The 23,241-nt window shown below is 40.3% G+C and overlaps 1 pseudogene; it reads right to left on the bottom strand.

Moving 5' to 3' along the window:
* LOC149174061 (uncharacterized) overlaps positions 1-22,086 on the bottom strand; it is a 151,455-nt pseudogene extending 129,369 nt beyond the window's left edge.
* Positions 22,087-23,241: the final 1,155 nt, after the last annotated feature.

Here is a 23,241-nt window from a genome sequence, read left to right as displayed (position 1 = left end):
TTCGACCAAGGACCAGATACCTTGCATTCATCCACCTAAGTAGATCAAAGGTGCATTCTATCATTGTTTCTAACAGAAACAACAAGATTAAGGACAATTATATGAACAACATTAACTCAGGAAATCATATTCATCCTCATCTGCCCGTAGTCCTCTAGAAAATCCCGAACTACTTGTTATGATGCTAAAATCCTACTAAAAATCCTTCAGATGCCTTAGCGATCTCTTTCAAGCTTATCAATTCAATTATGAATAGTCAAAACCATAAAACATGGTGGATTATAGGCTGTGACTATAGGCTCAGTATTCTGAGGCTAAACCCTTTAGCTGGGGACACGGGGACGATTCTTTGAAATACTGCCACAACATTTGGTCCTTTGGAATAAAGATTCGGGACTTGGTGAAAATGGGGGCCGATTCTATGGAATATTGTGCTACATGGTACCACAACATATGTTCCTGGGACTTTTATAATATCAAAGCTTTTCTAATTGACGATTTCTAATCGGGGGATGTAACTTTGGTGCAGAACATTTTACTTTCACCTTGACGATCATCGATCACCTGATGTGTTTATCCCTTGGTTCTGTGGCTTTTCACGCAACAATAGGCCAGCCCCCATATCGGAGCCCCTTAATTAGAGGTTTTCAATCGGTGATTTCACTTAGATGCACAATACACCTCAACCTACAATTGTCGATCTCTGATACGTGACATCATTACTACCATGTGCATCATGTGAGTGGTGACATGCGTCACCCTTTTTTAGCCTCTTGTGACCCCTGAAAATGCCAAAACTACCTGCCACGTGTCCATTATACTACTACATCATGATGACATCAGCCACCATGTGGCCTTTATCGGAACCAATCGCAACCCACCACATGTACCTTATCATATCCAATAGTTGTTCACCCTCTGTACTTTATCAAATCCATTATTTTGCTGCCATCTGTCTCTTATTGGTTCCAGTCTCTATTTTCTGAGTGTCTCTTATCAGATCCAGCCTTTGCTGACCACATGTCCCTTTGGAGGAGAGAGAAAAGGCCTGAACTACCCTGGTTTTGCCGCAAAATCCTTTGTTAACTTGTAATCAGCCCTCCCTGACACTTTAACACTAGCGGCATATTCCCGACGATTTAATCACATATCAGAAATTTTTTAAGTTCGACACTTTAAAACCACTGATCATTGATCGCTGATATACCTGGACCCACTAACTACTGATATGACCATGCACCTCTGATTGTCGATCTCCGATATCTCTTGCTGATGTGCCTAATCGGTGATCACAATTCATTGATATTATCATTGTTGTGAAGTGTTTCGAAACCTCTGATTCACCGATATGAGATATCGATGATCGTTGATTGCTGACCTTGCTCTGACCTCCACTACTGCTCTCTCCAAACCTCCGATATGTGGGATCCGAGATTTTATACTTAGGCAAATTTCTCCTTGTTTCTAATTTTCAAAGCGGAACTTCAATCTACTCTAACTTTTGATCCATAAGTCAGTTTGAAGAAATGAATATACCATTGGAAAGATGCTTCCAAGAAATTTATCATGAAAACACATGCAAGATCATTTTATAGAAGCTTAAAAAGAAAAAATAGTTCCCATCCTTACACTAGTTTGACTACGGAACTTCAAGGACTGAATGACATCTTTGACAACTAAACCTTTAGGCTATGAAACCTAGTGATTCACAAGCTAAACTGACCAAAATTAATAGTAAGATGCCAACACCATTAATTCCTATTATGGGACCCTAATAGGACCCATCCCATAGAGGGGGATTTCCAAACCCTTTTTGTAGATCTCCTTCACCAGGTGTTTTCAATAAAGAATTTATTCAATTAAAGTCTTTCCATTTGGGTTATTGCATTGGATAAATTCACTGCTTCTTTTTATTTTGAGTCGTATATGTTTTTTTTGTAGTTTTTTCCATTTTTATTGCAAATATGAATCATAAGTAGCCATCAAATCATTGTTAGGGTCACTTCTCACCTAGTGACTTAAGTGAAGTGTTTTTGGTACACCTTTCAAGAAATATCACACTAACAAATGGTGACTCCACTGGTCTAATAATAGTGTTCTTAGGTGACTAAATTTCAGTAAATTTTAGTGTTTTCTATAGCTATTTTTAGCCTCTAAATTTCTATTTATAGTACCTTTTTTTGTCAAATTTTCAAATTCTAGTGGTTTTCTAGTTCTTTCCATAGGTCACAGGTACCAGCCAGGCAAGAGAAAATAAAATTTGTGCAATATATGCTAACTAGGAGTCCCGAGAAAAAAAAAAAAAAAAAACACTTTTTAACCCCTGATCTGCGCTCCAGAGCACACTATTTGGCCCAGAAACTGTGTTTTCCATTGTTCCAGGTCAATACATGCATTTTGGTATTTTTCTGGAAAATTTTCAATTTTTTTTAGAATTGCCAAGAGTATTGTCTGCAGACTAGGTAGGGTACTTCACCTTTATTTTCAGTCTCCCCTAGACCTAGATACACTTAATTTTTCTCTTTGAGGAAGGAAATAGCCCCTTAGGGTTTAGAGTACACCTCCACATGTTATGAAGATATTGGTTAAGTGAGGAGTCTAGGGTTTCGGCATTTTCAGCCATTGATTTTCATATTCTGATCCATTAATTTTCAACACTTTTGGATAGGTTTATTTTACCTTTTCTCACTTTAGAGTTTGGGTTTTCCCTTTCCCCCTTAGGATCCCCTTGAGCATCCTAGGTTTTATAGCTTCATTCCTATCCTTTGCAGCATTTTTCAACTCTAATTTTTGTTCTTCGTCTGCACCATTTACAATATATTAGTGCCTCTATATATTTGTCCCTTGATATTAGATATTTTAGGTATTTTATGTGTCTTTGAGTAGCTTGTTTTTCCTCTCTTGCTTAGTTGCTTACTAGCCTTTGTGGGTGAGGTTTTGTGTGCTTGATTGGTTGTTTATTTTATGTCATTTTCTGATTTATTTACAATATTTCAGCACTTAATTTTTAGCAGCACATGGCATCAAAAAACATGCTCAATTAACTCACCCACTTGACACATTATTTTGACACACTCACGCCCTAAACAAACGTGAGCTTGGTTAACACTGCCAAGCCAAGACCTAAAACACTGCACCTTAATAAATCAACACACATAGATTAAGCCCACTTGGGCACTAGAGCCCAACGATATTTATAGTGTAGGTGTAGGATCAGTGGGATGGGATCCCAATAGCACTCAACAATTTCTTTCATTGACACATAAAAGTTGACTTATTAGGGAGTTTAAAATCCTTCACCATTCCACGGTCCAAAGTTGGAGTGTGTCAGAAACCCAATTAAGAGGGGGTTAGGCTAGGTCATTGTGTGAGTGGTTCTCCTTGGGGATACCCAACCTGTGGTAGGGAATCCCATGTGTTTTTTGACTACCAAAAAGATCAAGAATCGACCACCCCCATGGTAGGAAGATAATATTAGTGACCAATCTTAGAAAACACCCTATAGGACTGGCTGTGGGAAGCATTTGGTTCTCTACCCCACCTCTCTCTGCTTGCGAGGATAAGATTCTGTCAAGAAAGAAGTTCTTTGGAAGGCCATCTGAAACGGTAGATCTAGGATTTTTTGAGGGTTTAGATCACCTATAAGCTAGAGTTATTTTTCTTTGATAGGACGTGTTTTATTGTATTAGAGTAACATCATTAATATAGTTAGTTTACACTTTGCATCACTACACTAGGTGTTTGCTTATTGTTTGTTGCTCTTTTATTCCTATCATAACCCTTTCTTCCTTAGATCATTATTGTCTTGACATCATTGCACCCCCTAGGCATTTTTCACGGAGACTTTGAGGTCTTCACCCTTAGTTCCCATTAGGACATATTACTCTTCCTCATTGAGTTAGAGTACATCCTCGTAATCTTTCATTGAGTCATCATTCTGATTCTAATTCTACTAATTCTTCCAATTCCTCATTTGATTCTGCACCTTCTCAACCCCATATCGCCACCATGTCAGGCACTAATGTGGGTGCGGGAAACCAGGGTGGTAACCAAAGGTGGTAACCCAGGTACCAACCAGGTTACCCCCACCGGTGAGGTCACTCCTACTCCATTGATTCCTTTTATGGTTGGTTTGAGTCTCCCCGATTTCATCCAGCTCATCGACGAACCTCTTCCCCATGATCCCACTTGGCCATCTATGCCTACTGAACTCCCTTTAGACATCCCAAAGTTTGGAGTTAATCCTGGAGAAGATCCCACTAATCATGTTTTCTCATTCCACATGTGGTGTTCATCAAATTCCATTACTGAAGACTCCATCCTTCTTCGTTTGTTCCACCGCATGCTTACTCAAGCAAGTGGTATGTTGATCAACCCAGAGCCACTCATTCCACTTTTGCAACTCTTTTCAAAGTGTTTCTTGCCTATTTCTAGTTACCTCTCCATTATGAAACTAGTAATGAAATATTGACTTATTTTCATCAAACTTCTACCACTCGCCTATCCAACCATGTTCAGGAATGGTGTAGAAGGAGGAGCATCTGTAGAGCTCCTGAATTTGAAACCGAATCTATATCAATTGGTTCCTTAGATTTCTTTTTTCCCCCATTTCTAAAGATGGGGCATCACACCTCCCCTAGTCTGAGGAAGATGTACTCCAAGTAGCCTTAAAATTTGATCTGATCTATGCCCAATCAGGTTATGTCTACATTGTCCTCCCTGATCTACCTCAGCCTAGTGCTGCTAATGCACTGGGGGCATCGCATGTCACGGATGAAATAGTTGGAACTATTTCACACCCTCAACCATATGCTCCACCTCCGATGAGTTATGGTCCACCTTAGGGAGGGACCAATTCCTCTTACAATTATCCCTCCCCTAATCCTCCACATGGAAACTCTTATCCAGGTCCCAACACGCCATCATATCCCCATCCACATCAACATATGTTAGGGCCAGCTATTGCACCCCCTGTTTATCCCAATGTTTCTCCTTCTCTTTATTATCCATATGCACTGCCTAGCAATCCAGTGGCTCTAGCACCAGTGCCCCAACCCCCTATGCCTACTCCCCCTCTGCACAACAGCCACCTCCTCCACAGGGTCAAGTGTATGCTTAGCAGAGCGGACCCAATCCCCCGAACCAGAAGAAAATTAACAAGGGGAAGGGTAATTGGAACCTGCAATATCAAGGTAATAAAGGCAGCCAGGGTCCTCCACCTAATGCACCTCAGGGTCCTCAACCTAATCCAGTAACCCAGCAATAGGGTGTCAGCCTAAGAAAAATAAGGGTCTTCGTACAAACAAACTTTGTGCCTGTTGCGGTGTATATGGTCATTATAATTATGAGTTTCTCCTTTTACCTCAGGTGTGTCAAGTATGGGAAGCTCAAGCAGCTACTTCTATAGGACTGCAACCCATCGCTCCTCCTCCCCCTCCTGCTTCATCTCAATCGGAAGTGCTTACGATTCATTTTCCTCACCAAGGATACATCATTGCCCAACCACCACTAGGTCAGGTAGCTCATCCAACTCCACCATCTGGTCACCATGATTATCAGATTCTTGTGATGAATTCTGATGAGGTCAATACTGAGTAAGTCAACCTCCAGAATCAATCGCGCCAATATGAAAATCCATCCACTAAGTCATGGACTAAGTCCCAATGCCAAGTTTCCACTGAGCCTCTATCGTCTTCCAATGGTACCTTACATATGCGTCGGCCTAAGGTTGAGGTTATTCCCAAGATTCATAAAGGTCCATTACGTTGAAATGTTTCTTTTGCTAAAGCTACCCATACCTATTGCATAGTAGATGATTTGGTGTAGTCTCCTACTACAATGTCAATGGTGTAAGTCCTCTAGATGTACCCATTCCAATGGAAATCTCTACTCTCTACTTTAGGTGTCATGGATCCTCAAGATGATAAAATTATTGTATTTCATGTTGACAAGTTGGAAACTCCTCCCCTACCTTCATCTGTTGCATTTCAAATACCAGTGTCCATTAGAAATGACACTGTTCAGTGATGTATAATAGACGAAGGCGCCTCCACTTGTGTGATGGATGCTAGTGTTTGGAAGTAACTTAGTTCCCCTGACCTATCCCCATCCGCCATCACTCTTCGTGCATGGGATGGTCATCCTTCACAGCCCCTTGGCTTATATTGGAATTACCCAGTCACAGTTGTGGGCAAGATTGTTTGTATTGACATTGAAGTCATTGATGCTCCCTTAGAATATAACATCCTTTTGGGTCATAGTTATACCTATGTTATGCCAGTTGTCACATCTGCAGTTCACCGTAAGATGTTATTTCCCCATAGTGGAAAGATCATCACCATTGATCAGTTGACGTACTATGATCCCAAAGCCCAAACTTCGCCTCAATCCAACATCTCTTATGTGACTGAAAATAAGGTTGTCTTGTCCCTCACCAATGTCTCTCCTAGAGTCTACAAAGATCCCACTCTTCTTGATTCTTATTATGGTCCACCACCTACTCCTTCTGAGCCTATCTCATCCAGTGTTTGCATGCTCCAAGCATCATGGGCCACCCACAAATATTCTAGTATGCCTTCACAACAAACAACACCTCTGCAACCTGTTGTTCATAACTCAACCTAGCATTCTGGTACTACTCTACAAGGATCATGTCCTTCTACTGGTGTCTCTCCTAATCTGTTTCCGCTCGGAACCATTCCCGCAAATCTTAACTATCTCGGAGCAATCCCTCCCGGCCATTATCTCGTTGGCCATATATAATTCTTATTCCCCACCCCCTGGATTTTATTCTACACATGTGATGGCTACATTGAGTTTTCCTAACATTACCTTAGGGATCCTAGTTTGTTACATTGATCTTCTGGCAAACAGTCCCCCCAATAAACTCAAACCTTACACTTCTTTGACCTCAGTCGAGCCTGTTGTTCACACCGTTGTCTTTTCTTTAGTTCCACAACAACCTCAAAATTAACCCACTGCTATTTTAAAAGCATCTGGTGAGGGAGGTAAAGCCCAGAAAAAGGGAACCAAAGACAAGGCATCCCCAACAACTCCAGCTCCTCCTAAGCCGTCAAGCCCTATTCCTCCATGTATTTTTTGTGATGTTGTTGGTCATGCCACCAATAATTGTCCTGAACTCCGTCATATCAATAATGTGGTCTTTGATACCTTCCTTGATGCTAACATTCCTGAGGTCCATGTCACCTTACCTGAGTCAATCAATAAGAACAGATCATTATGCACAAATCACCCACTGCTTTGTGCGATAATTATGGCCATTATTCTCATCAATGCCCCCGTCTCGAAGATTTTCATGGTGCACTTCAAGTGCTTCACGAATTAGACGCCGATCGTAGTGAGTCCACCTCTCCTCTACCTTCAGATTATGATCACGCCCCTGTATCGGAATAAAAGGTCTCTCAAACACCCATTGTGATCCCTCCCCCTAATGTCGAGATGACAAATAGTACTTCTCCCATTATCTACCCATCGTCAGCCATGAGATCGATGCATTGGAACTCCCTTAATATTTTCTATTGTGATTCTATTTAACCTTCTTCGATGAACACCCCGGTCTCAACATCGGTAGATATTCCATCTACTTGTCATATGTCTCCCACCCCTGATGATGCATATGTGATTAGCCTCGGTATTGCAACAATGAAGATGAAACTTCCAAGGCTACCAACTTTAATTATCAACCTGAGGCTCATACAAACTTAAGAGGTATCAACACTATATGTACAACATACAATGTGTCCTTACTTTGCTGTCATGATGTAATGGAGTGCATGTAATGAAATCAAATCCTAAACTAATTGCAAAAAATGAAATGCTCGAAATGGAAACCTTAACCTATTGCAAGAAAGAAAATACAAGGAAATAAACCTATTCTATTTTCATAAAGTAAATATCATGAACTAAATGTCAACCATTACATTTCAAAGAGTTTAGATCCATTAACAGAGTTCAATGGATGTGGCAATCATCATTGTATTATCTATTTCATAAATTTGTCCATTAGCCCAAATCACTAAAATATTTTGCATGGGTAAAGAGGAAAGTCCTAAGTGGTATTTATTCTTCCCTAATCATTGATTTAGATCCTAGGGATCATGATTAAACCCTGAGGGACCAAAACCAATCTTTTTGAGAAAATCTAGGCAAGTATATACACGTTGGAAGAGTACTACAGGAAACAACAGATTTACTACAGAAAACTATAATTCACCAAATGAACAAGAAAATCAAATCAAAATTGGATGGGACAAATTTTGTGATTGACTAGGATGTCTTAGGTCTCCATTTCAAGTGGAATCAATCAAAAATACCTCTGTTAACCCATGCTAAAAAATAACAAAAAATTACTAGTCTAAAATCTAAAAATTCAAGAACTAGTGAGCTAGTAAATCTATCAAATGCCTAACCTAAACAAGTGAAAATGCAATGGGGTAATTTTTGTTATTAACTGGAATTTTTTTGTGATCTAATTAAATTGGAATAAACTCAATTGAAGCTCATTATCATGCTCTAAAAAATAGCATAAATTTACGGTTATTTGCCACAAGGGACTTCCAGAAATCTAGATTTTGGAATAAGCAAGCTAATCCAAGTAAATCAATGATTAATATGACCTTCAAAAGCTATTACAATGATTAAATGATTCTTTTATCCTTAAAAATAACTTACTTCAACTATTTAACCCAATCCTACAACAAGAAATCATTAATACTAAATGCAAAAATAGAAAAAAGACAAGAACAAAAGATGCATGTGAATAACAAGTGAAAAGAAGAAAAGTAAATGATACAAAAGGGCTCTGAGGCTCCTAGGATGGCCAAGACCAAGCAAACTCAGATTCCTATGGAGAAGACCAAGATTTAGAAGCTGAACATGGCACCGATCATCATTATTTCCATCAGTACAATTACTTCCCTGTAAGAAATGAAAGTGGAGCTGCAAAAATACAAGTTCTCTCCACAATAAGACTAAGAAAAATCCCCCCCAGAGGAAAATTCGATTTAGTACTTATTAAAAATGACTAGGAATCATTCCCCATGAAAGGAGGAAGCTTTCCCCACCAAAATCCCTTGATTAGTGGATCTGGCTCCCAATACTAGGAATCTACATTAAATGGCAGGGAACACATTCCTAGATTTTCTCAATCATTGGAGCTCCTCAATCTGTGCCATAATTCCAAAATATCTTGTTGATTTATTATTTAATATCGATCCTCCTGTAGTAGGGAGCAGGTCCCTGGATTATCTCCTCCTCCAAATTTCCATAATCTTCCCAATATTCTCACAATATTCCATAAAAATAAATAATATTAGGCACAAATATGAAATTATCGATAAACCTTCCTAATGAACATATTAAAGTTAAAAATAAATTATCTAATGCAAAAAGAGAGGATTAATGTTTTGAAGGATGGTCATATGGGCCTTAATTTATGTCTAATTTAGAGGCATGGGCCTTACTTTATGTCTAATTTAGAGGCCCATCAGTATGTGAACCTTGTCTCTCATGAAGATGCCTCAGGTAGCTCTTCTCTATCATGTGGTCCTTCTTCCTCCCATCCACCCATCTTCCATTCTAATGAAGACATCATGGAATCTATGACCACTCCTAATTATCCTTGGGATGATATGCACCATCTTGTGTACTTCCTTCCACATCAGACACATGACCAATATGTTGTGGAGTCCAGAGACTTCATTCATGGTGAAGTCGACTGGTCTAGAAATCCCATTCCTGCACCAGATACTTTTGAAGAAGAAAATATGGCTAAAATTTCCCCTACCATCAAAATTAACATTTCAAATAAACCAGGGATTGAAGAAAATATCATCTTGGGGGCACAATGCACCCTGGAAGAAATTGATGCTTACACCAAGTTATTCAAGGAATTTTGTGATGTTTTCACCTGGTCTTATTCTGAAATGCCTGGACTTGATCCCGCCATTGTTGAACATCACATTGATAGTTGGCCCGATGAAATACCTATCTGACAAAAGAAAATGCCTATCCATCCTTCCAAACGTGAAGTTATTAAAGTTGAAATAAACAAGCTCAAGCAGGTTGGTTTTATATATCCCATTAAATACACCACATGGTTGTCCAATCCTATTCATGTTCTCAAGAAACAAGGCATCATCCGTGTCTACATAGACTTACACAATCTGAACAAAGCTTGTCCCAAAGATAGCTTTCCCACACCCTTCATTGACCAAGTCATTGATGAGTGTGTGGGTAATGAGGTCCTATCCTTTATGGATGGATTCTCCGAATATAACTAGATATGTATCTGTTATGTCAATCAACTTAAAACCTCTTTCACTAGTCCATGGGGAACTTTCGCCTACAAGGTCATGCCTTTTGGTTTAAAGAATTTTGGGGCCACTTTTTAGCGTGCCATGTCCTATCGTTTCCACGACTTGGCACATATTATCCTTTCATATCTAGACTATCTCACCTCTCGTTCCAAACTTTGGCCACAACACCTTCATGATTTATGTACCATGTTTCTTTAATGTCACAAGTATAACATTCACCTCAACCCCCTTATGTGTGTCTTTTGCATTCCTTCTGGCTGACTTTTGGGCTTCATCATGTCCAAAGATGCTAACACTCTTGACCCACTCAAAGTTCAAGCCATTCTTGAACTTCCTCCTCCTCGTACCCTTCACCAATTACAAAGCCTCCAAGGCAAAACTAATTTTCTTCGTAGGTTTTTTCCTGACTGTGCCACCACGACGCACAGGTTTCTTATACTCCTTCGATCTAACATTCCATTTGTTTGAGATGACCAAGCTCAATAGTCTTTGATGCCCTCAAACGTGCTCTCACTTCCTATCCCTTTATTTTTCCACCTAAATTTTAGAGGGATTTCATCTTGAACATCTCTGCACCTACCTATTCAGTCACTAGGGTCCTCATACAAGAATATTTTACAAGAAATGAGCATGTCATATACTATGTTAGTAAGAACCTTAATGGCCCCCTTCTATCCTATTCCCACGAAGAAACATTGGCATTAGTTGTCGTTATTTTTGTTCAAAATCTTTGTCATTATATCCTTACGTGTACAACCAAAGTTGTTACCAATTCCAACCCCGTGGATTTCCTATTGAGTCAATGGATCATTAATGGGAAGTACGCCCATTGGATCGTTATCCTTCAAGCATTTGACCTTGAATTTGTCACACCCAAAAGTAAGAAAGGTTTATCCCTTATTGAACTCATTTCCAAATTTCCCATCGATACGACTAATCCACCGATGAATGATGACCTTCCATATAAACACTTTTTCACCATTACTACCGATGATCCTTGGTATGGCGACATCCTTACCTATTTTCAAACCCATAAATCCCCACCCCCACCTCACTCATGATGATTGACAATGTACTCGACATCAAACAACTTGCCACCTCCTCATCGGTGATGACCATTATCGTCTCAGTGTCGACACTTTCCTTTGTCGTTGTCTCACCCATGGTAAAGCTGAGAAAGTGCTCAATGCCTGCCAGGGTGGCGCTTGAGGTGGAGACCTCTCCGGAATGGCCACTTCCCAGAAAATCATGCGCGTTGGGTACTTTTTTCCTTCATTCTTTATTGATTGTATTGAGGCAGTTAAACATTGTCCCAATTGCCAGTTATTTTCCCCTAAGGCACCATGTTTCCGGGAAAACTAGTGTTTATTTGATCTACTAGTCCCACTAAGACAGGTAGCTATCTTAGAAACAAACAATTCAAAGAAACTTGTGTTTTCCTTTATGTATGATAGATAAGAGAGTAGCAGAGAGCACCAAGCTTAATCTTTCGCTTGGCTCCTTGCTAGTTTTCTCTCTCCTTTAATAGAGCTTGCTGCTCCTTTCTCACTTGTCCCACTTTAAAGAACACTTGTAGAGACAAAGCAACAAAACACCATCAAAGAATATAGATCTATAATACCATAAACAATGCAGAATCAGAAGTACATTAACCATACAATTGTATCCACAAATACAAGATTCACAAGTACACAAGTATATGGAGGAAAACTCAAATAACTTTATTGATAGTAGAAGTAGAAGAGAGGATTACAACCTAGCTGTCTGATCCAGCATCATCCTCGCAACATGAAAGCCCTCTTCACCTCATGAAAAGCAAGATCACCCAAAAATGCAATGTCTCAAAAGAGAAACCAACAACACTTCCTTACAAATTACAAAATTCCAGCCTTTGGATCTCTGAGATGAGGGATCCATTTATAGATATTTGCAGAGGGGTGAGTCAGCTTCTGGGCTTTTGATTAGTTCCATTTCACTGATAGTTCTTGGTTCCACTTGGAGATTTCATGATCTCTTACTCATCCCTGGGTGAATTCAGAGAGGCAAGTGTCATATGAGAAGTTTCTAGAAGATTCTCTGGGTTTCCACTTAGCAAACTGTCTCTGCCTTTTGTCTGCTCTCGCCAATCACACCCTACAAAAGGCTCTTTCAGTATGCATCGCACCTGGGCAATGTAACAACCAGTATGCATCACACCCCTAGCATGGAGTAGTCTATATGGTCCGGTTTTGGCCAGTTTTGAGTGGTTTTTCAGGTGGAACTTCTAGGAAATGATGTAATCAGTTGACCTTGATCCTTTAGGGTGGAAACAACACTTTTAGGGGTTTAAGAGCCCTTGGTTTATCGACATATGTGATTGGGGTTGCAATGCCCAAATATGTCTATAATAGTTGCCCCCTAAAGCATGAGGTCGTAAATCTTCTGATGTCGGGTGAAATGCTTTATCATGAGGATCCGAGGTTTTTCGAACTAGAAGGTGACCTGTATAAAATACAATACAATACATTATCTTCATATTATTTTCATGATCTAGCTAAGGCGGGCATTCCCATGCTCAGCTTTATAAATTCATTTTCATGTACATAGGACAGACAACCGTCTGTGTTGCAGACTGGTGATTCTTGTAGAGCCATCATCCCTTAGCTTGGATGATCATCTGTGCAACTATGGTGTACATTTGATGTCTTTATTTTCCTGAATATATCGCAGCCCAGATGGATGAAACTAGATCCGGGGTCTTCAAACTCGTTCAATCTTCGCCCGATGTACAAGTTGATCCATGTGAAAAGATGTTCTGAAGTCGAACATGGAAAGACATCGCCTGATTACCAGCCAATGATGTAAGTTGTTAACAGGCGCAAGAGGAATCACTGATAATGATAATGACCCTCAAGGCACTACAGTACAATTCACGTGGTGTGAATATAGGACCTGCTGTCAAACACCACGCAAAATCTTTCGGTCGAAGGCCATTAATGTAAACCTATCGCCAGAAGTGAGAAACTTGCCATTGAGGCATGCAAGCTTCAAAGTACTGAAAGGGTTGTTCCTAAGTCAACTTCTTGGATAATGTGCTGATGTCGACAAGAAGTGACCCGTCGTAGGAGGGCCTTAATGAATCCCACATCTATGACATGAAACGAAGCAAATGATTTTCTGGAGGTGAAAACGATCTGATGATACAAGGTTCAGGAATGGCGGTCATGAAAAATGGAGAGTGAAGGTATTGCAGTGGATGAGGCGTTAGCTGGGTTGGTGAATTCTCTAAACGACTTCTCTTGAACATATCGATGACACTGAGATGGATTGGTAGCGTTAACCCCAAAAATGGATGGTACGGAGGACCAATGGTGATGTGACCGGTGAACAGAATAACCCAACCCGACTCAATCATGGTGATGGAGTGAAAGTGTCATGTTCAAGAGCGACCTGCTACCAATGAAGTTCTTCAAGTTTTCTTCCCTTTTTCCCTAGTCATTGCTAACCAGTACCTCTTTATTTTTTTCAAGCTTGAGAAGGATAACATATGCTTGTTCTATAATTTTCCCTTCGGGGAAACCTGTCGCTATGTTTTAGCGAGCCTAGCAACAGTGAAACTCACCCTTGTCCGGATGGATAAGTTTGTCACTATTGTTTTAATGAGTTTAACAACAAAGACAACTCAGTCCTTTTCATATTTAGAGAGTCTGAAAAGAGACAGAAAGGAAACTCCAGTAGTCCTTTTTCGTGGCATAATCCCTTAAGTCCAAAAAAGTATAAAATAATACGAAAGGGATGACTTTTCGATAGCTTTAGCAAGCCGAAAAGGAAAAGCACTCGATATTTTTGTGTAATGATCCCTCAAGTCCAAAAAGATTAAAATGTAGAGGAGGGATGGCGCTTCCCTTTACTTTAACGAGCTGGAAAGGCCAGTAGCTCAGCAATCTTTTCATATTTTACGAGTCTAAAAAGAGCTTAAAAGAGACTCATTTTTTAGGAACGAGTGATGTTTTCGGGTAGCAACTGGTTCCAGGTAAGTTTTGAATTTCTCAAACATGGCAGTGTAACGAGGGTGGCTAATAGAATCACTCGTCGCAACTATTCCTCAAAAGGGTAAACAATCAAGTGGAGGCGTATGATTGGCTAAAAGAGTGGAGGTGACGGTAAGAACACGACCAAGGCTCAAAAGGCTGATAGCAATGCGATCACAAAGGTTATTTACTGAGGGTGGATTCATTTTTTAATGAGCTTGAATTTTTAGAAACTATGCTCAGTGGCGGGTTTATTTTTTAACGATCTTGAACCCTGCGGTAACATTGCTCGTGACGGGTTTATTTTTTAACGAGCTTGAACCCTGAAGTAACATTGCACCTAGCGGGTTTATTTTTTAACGAGCTTGAACTCTGCGGTAACATTGCTCGTGCCAGTCGTCTTTTAAAGATGTCTCTTTTCAGTAGGTTCATTTTTTAGTGAGCTTGCCCCATGCAAAACTTTGCTCATTGCCTTTTGTATGTAGGCTGGAAACGACCAACTACAGAACTAACTACACTAAGAGTTAATGAACTACTGAGGTTAGGTAGGATAGTTTAGAAAAAAACGTCTCCTTTGCTTTGCCTGTGTGCTGTTGACAAAGGTGAATGGTGGATCAGACCAATCACCTAACCTAAGCAATTGAAATAAAAGTTAGACTAAAATACTACGAGGTTAGAGTTACGCTGGTCGCTTTTCACTTGTGTAAAAAAGGTTTGCATGCCCCCAGGTGTTGAGAAAACTAGAATTTCCAATTCCCTTATGGAAGTTCCTGCATTTAAGCAGGATCATTTCATCTGCGGAGTAGACAAAACACTTCCTCAACTCTGTCCATTGAAATAGACAAAGGTGAATGGTGTGAGCTTCTAATCACATAATGTGCGAGGAGATCCTGTTCCAGACTGATCCCATATCCTACATGGAAATGGCGTTTCAGACTGGTCATATAACCTACAAGGAAATCTGTTTTTTCATCTGGGTTCGCCTGCTGAAGCAGACTAGGGTGCATGCCCCCTAAGCTTCGTCACATTCACCGAATCACTCGCGGTAATTAGGTGGATGAACTGGAGGTTGAAGAGACATTCCTTGTGCAAAGAGACCATTTAGGGATGGTGTTTGACTCGTAGCCATGTTTGAACCGGGAAACGAAAGCTGGTCGACAAGCTGCACCATTCTACCTTCATACGGGAAACACATCACCCGAAAGAGTGAGGAAACAATAGCTCCCATGCTATAAATGTAGTCACGCCCAAGGAGTAGATTGTAATCTAGTGGCCCTTGGACTACCAACAAATTCAAGTGAACAGTGTTCCTTCTCAAAGTTATAGGCAAATTTGGAAGGATCCCAAATGGTCGAGTGGTTCCTTTGTTGAAGCCTAACAAATTTCGATTCTCAGGCAGAAGCAATGGTGAACCAAGCACTTTCCAAGTAGTTGAGGAAAGGATACTCACAGAAGCCCCTTCATCTATGATAGTGCCAGACATGATCATTCTTTAAACTTGTACTATGATTCGGAATGGTACATTAGATGGAAGGTGGGGTCCCGCTAGTAGATTCCAATCAAAGGAAACGATTAGATTGCTTGGAGGGGGGACCGAATAAATGGTTGGATGAATCTCTTGAAATGGGAAACTTCCCTCCTGTCGTAAAGGAATCGGTAGATTTCCCCCATGTTCATGAAACTCTGTGTTAACAAAAATAATTTGAACGGTGTCGTTCTCATTCACTTTGGAGACTGTATCATCTGAAGGTTGACCTTCTGAAGGCAAGACTGGGCCGGCTGTTGTCCCGACCTGATGACTTTGGTCCAGTATGGACTTAGAGGGGTTATCTTCAATTATAGGCGTTTCGACCGACAACTGAGATGTGTCAGTAAGATTTTCAACTAGCGATGGACTTGGCAAGAGTTTCTTGTATCTAGGTGGAAGTCACTGCGGTGAAGCAGGACGGTTATCCAAGACACTTTTAGCTTCGTCCAGAAAAGGACAACAATGGAGGGCATGATCGCCTTCACACAACCTACAAGGAAATCTAGATCTTCCTTTTTGTCCATTGACTTCACTTCCACTAGTCCATGGTGAGTTCTCAACATGATCGACAGAGGTTGATGACACCGGATGGTGCAAGCGGGGAGACCAGTCTCTCAAGATCCGTGGAATGCAAGGAAAATCTCAATGAAAGTGGTTTCCTTTGCAAATTATGCATGGATATTTCAGTTTGGAAGGTGCAATGTGCAGATTTTCGCCAGACGATGCATGGTTGCCCCATTGCTTGACTGGATTCTTCTTCTTCTTCTCCTTCCCTTTCTTCTTCTTCTAAGTTACTTCATTTTTAGTATCACTAGTTTCACCAAGCGAAGAGGAAGAAGGAGAGGGAGAAACAAACGAAGTAGAATGTGAGGGAGAAAATCCAGTATCATCTGGTTGCTGATACGATTGCTGAGGAATTATGGTGTTTTGAATGACAGAGGTTGAGAATAGCCATACCGACAGGCCAATTATGATTCCTGGAAGGGACAATGTAGCCATATGTGGAGCACCAATATATCCCCCAGAAGAGAAAGGACTAGGATTTCCCCCAAGGGGAAATCTTTGATTGGTGGACTCCATTACCTCAACCTAAGATCAACGAGGGAACAAGGATGTTATTCCGAATTAAATAAATTTTATGACACTTTGACACAACGTGCTTTTTCAATTTTTAAGAGTCGAGAAAAAGCTAAAGGCAACTCTAGTCGCCTTCGATTTTTAATGAGCCTGAAGTGACAAGTGCTCAGATGGACCTTTTATTTTAAGGAGTCGAAAAGGAACGAAAGTGACTACTCTGGAAATCTAGATAGAGGGATTACCAAACCAATCGCAAAACTGCAATATACACCTTGGTGGTAAATTAAAGAGAAATTACCAAGGACTTTATGTACGGCAGTCAGTCTTCCCGAATGCTATGTTCAGTGCATTGCAATCGATAGGGCGATAGACACGGCTTCCTAAGGATAAAGGATATCAGCCTATTGTGGTATCCCAATATATACTCGACGATACAGGGAGCACAATTCTGTACTGGCACTTGATGTATCAAAGAGGAGGAATCACCCAACCTTTGATGAAAACAATAGTTACCAGGCTTTACGACGCCGGAATACGTCTCTAGCCTAGACTTCTAAATGTTGTGCATTAGCTTCCAAAGCGTTTTTATGTTCGTTGAGGTTTATTTTAGAGTTGATCTTTTTTAAGAAGTTTGCCTTTCAAGGTTCACTGCGTGATGTAGATGTAAAATTCCTAAATATGCAATCTAAAATGATAAACAACAGGTTTTTTTCTTTTAGCAATGAAAATCCTAGCTACTAAGGAAAGAAGAGTATGATTCTTTCAACAAAGAGCAGAGAGCACACACTAAATGCACTTTTCCTAAATCATTTTCCGCATGCAGTCTAAATGCAAATGCACATGCATGTATTTGTTTTTCTGTTTCCTTAATGTGAGAATGCCAAAAAGAAAACTAAGTACAGATCTGAACTACTTTTCTTCAAAGTGACATTTTAGCGATTTCTTTTCAAAATGAAAGGAAGACTAAGACGACACTTTCAATTTCGAATGGAAAACTGCTTTCGGCACTTCAAATATTTATAATTCAAATCAAATACAATGGAAAAATTACAATCGACTATCTAGAAGAGGAAGACTTTACGACACTCTTCTTTTTGACTCACAATGACAGTTGTGACACTTTTGAATCAAAAGACGACAGTTCGATTAAGATACTCTTTGCAAAGGAGCACTGTAAATGATGAAAAGCACATAAAAAAAATTCACAATTCCTTGATCAATGGAGGTTGAATATTGTAAAGGAAGAAGGCTTCAACAATAATATACTGATCATAAGCAGCAAAACTACTGAATAGAGCTGAAAACAATGAAGAAAAAACCAAATTCCAGAGAAGGAAACAGTGTCATTCAGTCATCGCACCTGTCCTTAAGGGAAATAGGGATGCATCTCACTTGCAACACACGGGAGGTGCGATGCATCCAGACTACCAGTTAGAGACAGTGCGATGGACCAGGGAACGAAACTGTGCTTGGTTTTTGCTCAAAATTTGTAGCTAAGTTCAGTGATTTAGGTTGAGCTATGATGGACAGTAACAACAAAGTATAGGGGTATGATCTTATGAGGTTATTGAGCTACCACCAGGGCACTTAGGATGTTTGCAAGTCAGATGTTCAGTTCATAAACCAACCCAGAGATTGACTGAAGCAACGTTGATCTACTTTGCACTTGCATAGCAAGTGCAGTTCGAAGGCTAGCTGGCTTAACTTCAGGCTCTGTCTGTAGTTTATAAAGCAAACAACAGTAACAAACAAACAAACTATTCGCTCCCTAGCGGAGTCGCCATTTTGTTTCTGGGAAAACTAGTGTCTATTTGATCTGCTAGTCCCACTAAGATGGGTAGCTATATTAGAAACAAACAATTCAAAGCAACTTCTGTTTTCCTTTATGTATGATAGATAAGAGAGCAGCAGTGAGCACCAACCTTAATCTTTTGCTTGGCTCCTTGCTTGTTTACTCTCTTCTTTGATAGCGCTTGCCACTCCTTTCTCACTTTTCCCGCTTTAAAGAACACCTGTAGAGACAAAGCAACAAAACACCATCAAAGCATAGAGATCCATAATACCATAAACAATGCAAAATCAGAAGTACATTAACCATACAATTGTATCCACAAATACAAGATTCACAAGTACACAAGTATATGGAGGAAAACTCAAATAACTTTATTGATAGTAGAAGTAGAAGAGAGGATTACAACCCAACTGTCTGATCCAACATGAAAGCCCTCTTCACCTCATGAAAAGCAAGAACCCAACAATACAATGTCTCAAAGAGAAACCAACGGCACTTCCTTACCAATTACAATATTCCAACCTTTGGATCTCTAAGATGAGGGATCCATTTATAGATATTTGTAGAGGGGTGAGTCAACTTCTGGGTTTTTGATTAGTGTCATTTCACTGATAGTTCTTGGTTCCACTTGGAAATTTCATGATCTCTTACTCATCCCTGGGCGAATTCAGATTGGCAAGTGTCATATGAGAAGTTTCTAGAAGATTCTCTGGGTTTCCACTTAGCAAACAGTCTCTGCCATTTGTCTACTCCCGCCCATCGCACCCTACGGAAGGCTCTTTTAGTATGCATCGCACCCCTAGCATGGAGCAGTTTGTATGGTCTAGTTTTGGCCAGTTCTGAGTGGGTTTTCAGATGGAACTTCTGGGAAATGATGTAATCAGTTGACCTTGATCCTTTAGGGTGTGAAACAACACTTTTAGGGGTTTAAGAGCCCTTGGTTTATCGACATATGTGATTGGGGTTGTAGTGCCCAAATATGTCTATAACACACGAGTTCCACTTTCTCCCCTCCATCCCATCATCACAACCAATCCTTTCTATAAATGGGCTATTGAATTTATGGAGTGTCAACCCCATCTGCTAATAACCACAAGTATGTAGTGCCAAAATATGTCTATAACACACGAGTTCCACTTTCTCCCCTCCATCCCATCATCACAGCCAATCCTTTCTATAAATGGGCTATTGAATTTATGGAGTGTCAACCCCATCTGCTAATAACCACAAGTATGTAGTGCCAAAATATGTCTATAACACACGAGTTCCACTTTCTCCCCTCCATCCCATCATCACAGCCAATCCTTTCTATAAATGGGCTATTGAATTTATGGAGTGTCAACCCCATCTGCTAATAACCACAAGTATATTATCATGGTCATCGAATATTTTACCAAATGGGCCAAATCCATGCCAAAGTTCAATAACGTTGTGGTTAATGCAACTCTCTTCTTCTTTAACCATGTTATCACTCAATTTGGGGTTCCGAAACAATTGGTCTCTGACCATGGCCGACACTTTTAATATGAGATATGGCGTGAGTTGTCCTCTCTATTGGCCTTCAAACACCAATATTCATCATCTTATTACCCCCAAGGAAATGGTCAAGTTGAAGTTGTCAACACGATCCTTAAGGTTATGCTTCAGCGGACGGTGAATAAACACAAGACCAGCTAGAATTTAATTCTCTTTCCTTCTTTGTGGGCCTATAAAACTTATATCAAAACTGCCACCAGGTTCACTCCTTTCCACCTTATTTTTGAAGAGAAGGCAATCTTACCAATCAAGTGTGAGATCCCTTCCCTTCACCTTTCCATCGAACTCCTCCCAAACACCCAACCTTTAGAAAAATGACTTATCATGTTTAAGTGTGCCAATGAAGACCGTTGTGTTGCATTGTAAACCATCGAAGAGGCCAAAAAGTGCACCAAATCTCAATATGACTGAAAATTCCACCCTCATACCTTCCATGAAGGTGACCTTGTTCTTTTATATGACCAAGCTCATGATATCTTGGGCCATGGGAAGTTTGAACCATTAGGTCTAGGACCTTATATCATCTGTAATTGTTTGGGCAAGGGGGCATACCCTTTAGAGTGTCCAGAAGGAGAAATCCTTCCCAATCCTCAAAATGCAATCTACCTCAAGAAATTTTACCCATAGAATTTCCCATTGAAATGTGTTTATCTGTTTCTTTCTTCTTTCATTTAGGTAGTTTTCATTCCCCACCAACTTATACATTGTCTTCTTGTGTCTTTTAGGTGGACCCATCATCCACACCTTATATTGGTTATGCGATGGTGTGAGTCGCTTCACTGAGAATCTAGACTCGGCAACTTGGGCCATTTTCACCCCCTTTCATTTGTTAGTCCACTCCAATGGAGTTTGCATTGGATATACCACCAATAACTAGGAAGAATATGATGTTGTGATAGGTTTTTTAGCTGATGCCCTTGACCGTCGCATCGTTCACATTCATGTTTGTCTTGATTCCTTGCTACTTTTCATGCAATTAAACGGCGTTTATCATGTGCATAATCCTGTCCTACTTAGAAAATATATATGAGTTATGTGTTTGGCACGTGAATTTTAATCAAAGAGCCCATAATCAGTGTGTAGATACCATTGCAAATAACATTCTAAATTGGCATTTATCACATGTAAGAAGACATACATAAACAAATGGTGAACCACAATTGTCACACAAAAAAATGCATAACCATAAATATGTATCATAATATAGTGTTTTGAGTCCACTATTCTAAATACATTCAACATGCTCATTCACATGTTATCATAAAACAAAAATGAGGACCCACATGTCCCTATGCCTAATCACTGTCATCTGGATGCTCCTAAGCCAATGGCTCCATCCCACCAGCACATAGATCTTGTACAGCCTAACCGGTCATATCAATGTGCCACTTGATTCCTCACCACTTTGAGGGAAGACACATATACTCATTCATATACCAATCTTCTAAATCATGCCACTCACGTTTTGTCATCTCAATCAGTAACATGTCGAATCTATGTCGGAGATCCTACAGTAGAGCATCACTCCCCAATATTTGTTGTGATGTGGCCCCACCCGGATCTGCAACCCAAGGCACTGCAACTTGTCCCATGTATCCTGTCGGCCTGACCAGTGCTTTATCTGCATACCACAAAGTTTAGAAATCAGTACCATATACACATATTTATTAAACTATAAATGCATCAAATATATAACAACTTTCACTTACCATCTAGACCCCATGTTCGTCCTAGCTGAAGTGGTAAGTCAGGATCCCCATGACAGTTCATGCCACTATATGGATAGTCATCTATGTACAATGTCATCTGATCCCAAATAGCAAAAAATTTAAGTCGGAACACTCATCTGACTCCCCCTCCTCCACCTCGTCTCAGTAGTTGTGCCCAACAGCACATCCTGAGCTCCTGTGGGCCCCCATCACATATCTGCAAATGAGGTCAAATAGTGGGGATATTCTCAAAGAAGAGTGAGAATAACACTATCCCAAATGAAAAATTATCATTGGCCCTCCATTTGCATTGTTTTAGTTTCCCTTTCAATGATGACAACATCATCTGGGCCCACCCATAGTAGGTCCCTCCCAGCACACTCTCCACCAACATCATCTACCCTCCAGCGATATGGTGGAAGGCATGACTACTCAAAATCCACAACAATTTTGTAGCTATAGCTCATGTCTCAAGCCTCTCTAGGTCACCGATTTGTATGGTCGTGCCCTTTGCACGACTCCCAGGTACACAGTGGTGATAAAAAACTCACCTATATTCCTCCCACAAGGTAGCACTGGATGTATCTCCCCTACCACCCCCAAGGGGGGGAAACCCTCTCAAAAAATATATGTCTTGAATCATGATTTTGATCATGTGCTCCTGTACTACAAAGGCCTCTTGATCTGGGTCTCAGTAACTCAATATCCTCAAAATCAAGGGCTCACTATCCCTCATCATAGGTTTCTCTAATAACTTTAGCACACCATATCGTACCAACACCCCTCTCACTGTTGGATTCCCCTGAATCTCAACACAGAGGGACTCCAAATCTTGTTCTCGCCATGATACCATCAGCTCTATCATACCTACAAAATATCATTATGTTTTTTCAGTCCAAAGTCAAAGTCATGCATGTCTAGTACTTAGCTTCAACTCACAACAGGCCACCAATCCTGCCAATCCTCTTAGCCCAGAACATAGTGTTTTCCCTCAAAAATGTGTTGGATGCACTTGCGGGCCCATTTCCTGTGCTCCAAAGTGTAGAACAGGCTCCCAAAAGTGCGTTTTGACCGTCAGGATGAGCATAGGTAACCCACAATGAATTGAAGCCCTAATTTGAAAATCTGATCCACCAAAAATGATGAGTAAGGTTAGGCCACCTACCTCCAACTTGCAAATCCTGATTCAAACGGATGGTTTGTCTGCTAAAATCTCCACAATATTTATGACCTTCTCCTCCTCTCCAAATTT

This window comes from Pinus tabuliformis, chromosome 4_1 (assembly GCF_031772625.1).
Source record: "Pinus tabuliformis cultivar Carrire ecotype Pingquan chromosome 4_1, CPIR1, whole genome shotgun sequence".
In the NCBI taxonomy this organism is placed as follows: domain Eukaryota; kingdom Viridiplantae; phylum Streptophyta; class Pinopsida; order Pinales; family Pinaceae; genus Pinus; species Pinus tabuliformis.
The sequence above is the reverse complement of the archived record's forward strand: the minus strand, read 5'-3'. Positions and strand labels throughout refer to the sequence as shown.